General features: G+C 33.8%; 1 non-coding gene across 1 annotated transcript; it reads left to right on the top strand.

The window, feature by feature from the left end:
- Positions 1–1,215: 1,215 nt before the first annotated feature.
- LOC131171645 (small nucleolar RNA R71) lies at positions 1,216–1,322 on the top strand. The gene has a single exon (XR_009142303.1). It is a non-coding gene; the product is annotated as a small nucleolar RNA R71 (small nucleolar RNA).
- Positions 1,323–4,971: the final 3,649 nt, after the last annotated feature.

Below are 4,971 nucleotides of genomic sequence, written 5' to 3'. Positions count from 1 at the left end.
TGTCAAAGCTACAGTTTCATGGTCTTCAAGTTTCCTCTTGTTTGAGAGAATTTCTTTTAAGAATTTTGCATAATAAGGCATTTGTGAAAGAGCATCAATAAAAGGCACATTTATGTATAGCTTCTTCAAAACCTCTAAGAACTTCCCAAATTGCTTATCAAGCTTGGCTTTTTGAAATCTTTGTGGAAAGGGAAGTTATGGCTTGTAAGGTTCTAGAGGTATGTATTTCTCTTCCTTTTCTTCGATTTTCTCTTTACATTTTTCTGCACTCTCTTGTTTTTCACTCTCATCAATTTCTTTCTCATTTTCTCTCTTCTCACTATTTTCACTATTCTCATTTTTTTCACTCTTCTCATTATTTACAACTTTCCCACTTCTTAAAGTAATAGCTTGACACTGCTCTCTTGGGTTTTCTGGTTGACTTGGAAGTTTTCCAAAAGACTTGGTACTTGAGGAAGATGCTTGTTGTGTAATCTGATTTTCTAGCATTCTGTTATGTGTTTGCATCTGTTCTAGCCTTGCTTTCATCTCTCTCATCTCCTCATCATGCTTATTTTGGTTAGCAAGAATCTGTTTCAATAAGGCTTCTGTGGTGGGATTTTGTTCTTGCTGTTTTGGTGGAGGATTCATATTTTTCTGCTGAAAATTAGGCAATGGTTGCCTATTTTGCTGATATGGAATTCCTTGTTGCTGTTGTGGTTGAAAATTCTGATTTTGAACTTGACTTTGTTGATTTCCCCATGAAAAGTTAGGATGATTCCTCCAAGTTGGATTATAAGTTTGAGAGTAAAGATTCCCCATTTGCTTGTTTCCATAATTACCAACATATACTGCTTGCTCTCCATAGTCTACTCCACAGCTGGTAGTTCCTTCTGCATAAGCAATTTGTTGTGAACTTCCAGATGATGATGATGAACTAACCAACATACTTAAATCTTCCATCTTATTAGCCAAAACATTTGTAAGTGCATCAAACTTTTCATTAATCATGTTGAACGGATCAAGGTCATACATTCCAGCAGCTTGCCTCTTTTGAGTTGGAGCTGGTCCTCTTGGACTACTCCAAAGATGAGTATTCTTTGCAATTTTCTCCAATAACTCATAAGCTTCATCGTCATGCTTTATAATAAACTCTCCTCCTGTTTGAGTATCAATAATCCCTCTAATTGCAGGAGTGACATTGGTGTAAAAATTCTGATTTATCATCCATTTTGGAATCGCATGATGTGAGCATTGTCTCTCTAATTCCTTCCATCTCATCCATGACTCATAAAGAGTTTCATCTTCTCTTGGTCTAAAAGCTGTCATTTGATTCCTCAATTCTTGAGTTTTTCCAGGTGGAAAATATTGTGCAAGAAATGCATCAGTGAGTTGCTCCCAATTTGTAATGGAGTTGTGAGGTAAAGAATCAAGCCAATCCAATGCTCTATCTTTCAAAGAGAATGGGAATAGCTTCAATCTTGCTGCATCAATTGACACTCCAGGTTGTTTTCGCATATCACAAATCATAGCAAACTTCTTCAGATGTGTGTGTGGATTTTCAGAAGGATGTCCTCCAAATTGAGAATTCTGAATCGTTTGAAGAACTCCAAAATCCATCTTGTAGCTATTTGCATCAATTCTTGGTCTTACTATACTTTCTCTTAAATCATCAAAACGAGGAAAAGCATGATCCATCATACTTCCCCTAGGCACATTAGCATTTACAATCTCTTCACCTTGGGCTACATTTTCATTGTTTCGATCATTTCTAGCATTACCGCCACCAATTCTGATTCTTTCATCAGCCATGTCTGCTTCTAATTCAGTTTCTCTCAATGCTTCTTTTCTTTTTCTGGTTTCTTTCTTGTTAGCTTTACAAAATTTCTCAATTTCAGGATTGAACAATAAGGATGTATCACTTGTGCTTCTAGCTCTTCTCATAAAAAATTAAAAGTACCTGAAAAAGAACAAACAAACACAAAATGAAAAGATAACAAAGATAAAACTATAAACAACTAAAATAATCAAGAATTCAATCTTAAACAAACAACTCCCCAGCAACGGCGCCAAAAACTTGATGTGGCCCTACCGCAAGTGCACGGGTTATATAAGTAATATAGAAAAGATATCGTTCCCACGAGGAGTTGTGTTAATGATTGAATTTTTGATATAAAAAGTTGACTAAATTGAACTATTTTTGAAATTAAAGCAATAAATTGATGGGTATTGGAGTATGAAATCTATATATGCAAAATTAATAATCTATTCAACTATGTAATGGTTTAACTAAATTTGCATCAAATTAAAACAAGGAAATTCAAATGTGGCAATTTTTAAAATGGCAAGCAATTAAATTCGATTAAAAATTAACAATGATAAAAAGGCGATTCCGGAGTTCGGATTTCATATTCGAGCTATTTTGGGATTTTTAAATTGGTTATCTAATTTTGTGGAACTTACAGGTTTTAAGGAGATTAATTCTTAAATCCTTTGAATACCCTTTCGAGTGAGTCCTACTTTCGTAGAGTTAGAGTTAATTAAGACCCATTAGGTTCTTTAATTAATCTGTGAGTCTTCTTAATCCTTAGTCTATTTCTAGATCTAAGTTAATTAAGTCCAGTTTCTTGATTATCTATCACAAGGCCTTTTCCTTTCGGTGCCTCAACCATGAATTAAGAACATTACTTAATGGGATCCTACACTAAGCATGTCATTAAGCACACATGAAATGAATAAAACTCATTAAGACCACAAAATATGGATTACCCAATCAAAATCCACAAAATATCTCAAATATTACAACCCTTACTCCAGAATCAAAGTAAAACTACTCACTACCCATAATGCTTACAAGATATTCTAAGTTTAAATGGAAATAAAGCTTTAATCAAAGCTAAGAAACAAGAAGTTCAACACTAGAAATGTAGGAAAAATGTAAGAAAAGAAAGAAATCTCCAAATCTGGTTGGAAATGGTGTGGAAATTGATTGTGTCTCTTCAGCTGCTGCCTTTCCTCTCCCTTTTCTTCCTTTCCTTTTTGTCTTTCTTCTTTCTAAAATGGGAAATGGGGCTATTTATAGCATTTTCTGACATGGAGCCCTAAAATGGTGTGTTTTAGGAGGGATTTTCTGAGGGAATCTTCTGCCAACTCTTTAATGAAATCTTTGTGGGACTGCATAAGTGGACTACATAAGTCATGCAGTCCCTTATGCAGTTTTCGCCTGTTTCTGGTTCACTTATGCGAAACTGCATGACTTGGCGCATAGGTTATGCACAATTCCGTCAGATTGCATAAGGGAGGTGTGAATCTGCATAAGCTATGCACTCTCCTTATGCACAATTCGGCAGGTGTTGGAATAGTGTTTCTTCTCCTTATGCAGATCTGCATAGCTTATGCGGCAAGTTATGCGCAATTTGGTCAATGCATATTTCAACTTGAAAACTTGTTTTTGACATCTTTGGCTGTAGAAGTCACTCCTCAATGGCAAAATTTCTTTTTAGACCTTCAAAAACACCATTTTTCCTACAAAACAAAGTAAAAACTACAAGTTAATCCAAAATTGATAATTATGAAAAACTAACTAAATAACTAACGAAATTAGCTAAAAGTGACTAATAATCAAATAAAATGGCTATGAAATTAAACCTAAATGATTATGCAAAATGTATGCATCACTATGCTCTTATGTCCCTTTGAATTGTAGTGTTTTTCCTTTTGTTTTGCTGCTCCTATGTTCTTTTGTTGGCTTTGTCTGCATTTTATCAGCTTTTTGTGTTGTTCCTTGTGTTATGATGCTAGTTGGCGTTCCTCTTGCTGCTCCTATTTGGGGTCTTGTTGTAGCTTCGTTGGTGTCCTTAGTTGGGCGTTAGCTGCTTACAGTTGGGTTTGTTTAATTGCTCATATCCTAGGTTTTGTTTAATTGCTTGGTTTCCTGTTACTTTGTGTAAACAATTGACATGACAAGACACTATTCTGCTTGTCTATCTACTCATATAGTGATTTTATAATTTAAATTTTAGAAGGTATAACACTTGTTTCAATATATTGAATGGATTAATAACATTTGAATTAGTTTACTAGAACAGATGTATATCTAATATTAACTTTTCTATTAGAATAATTTTACATTTAAGTTTAATCAACTCCATTAAATTCATCTATAGCCGAACATTCCTTGACAGGAACTATCCAAATCCTTATCTCTTTTGTTTTGTGATTTGGGTTCAACTGCCAGTAGGTTCCTTGGTTTAAGTATTTCTTGAGGTTGCATTGGCTACTTCTTGACTTTGTTGTGTCATTAATCATTGAATTTTATTGTCAAGGCTATGAGGCATTGCTTTCATACTATTGCTGCTAAATTCTTGTAATTTTGTTGAATTTCTAGTTGTTCAGCCTGTTCTAAGGTAATTTTCACCTGCAGATTGTATTGGCCAACTCTCTTTAGGATCTAGCTCTTCGTTCTCATCTATTTGCAAGCTTCACTCTTTATTTGTCTCCATATTATATATATATATATATATATATATATATATATATATATATATATATATATTCCTTCAGATATTGTATTCTTGCAATTTTGGATCTGTTTGGACTTGCACTGATTTTTGGTGCTTTACTTCTTGGTTTTGTTGTTTCTAGTTTTGTATTGATGTTGGTGTTCTACTCTTGGTTTAGTTGCAGCTTGCATTTCAAAGTTTTTGGTCCCCCCTTAGTATATCTGATCGCATTAACAACTTCACTTAAATATTGTTTTGGATACAAATCTTACAATAAACTCTCCTTATATATCCTTGTGACTGCATCTTCATATCATATATAATGAGTTTCATTTATAATTACAAGTTGCAAACGTACTAAAGTCATGGGTTAGCTTTTGGAGAATGATTTGTATTGCAGGTCCATCTCACTATAAATATAACATATATAGTTGTATATTGAATTTTTTTTTTTTTCTTTCCTCTTATTACTCAAGAACTAATGGGTCAA

This window comes from Hevea brasiliensis, chromosome 12 (genome assembly GCF_030052815.1).
Source record: "Hevea brasiliensis isolate MT/VB/25A 57/8 chromosome 12, ASM3005281v1, whole genome shotgun sequence".
NCBI classification, from domain to species: Eukaryota; Viridiplantae; Streptophyta; class Magnoliopsida; order Malpighiales; family Euphorbiaceae; genus Hevea; species Hevea brasiliensis.
The sequence above is the reverse complement of the archived record's forward strand: the minus strand, read 5'-3'. Positions and strand labels throughout refer to the sequence as shown.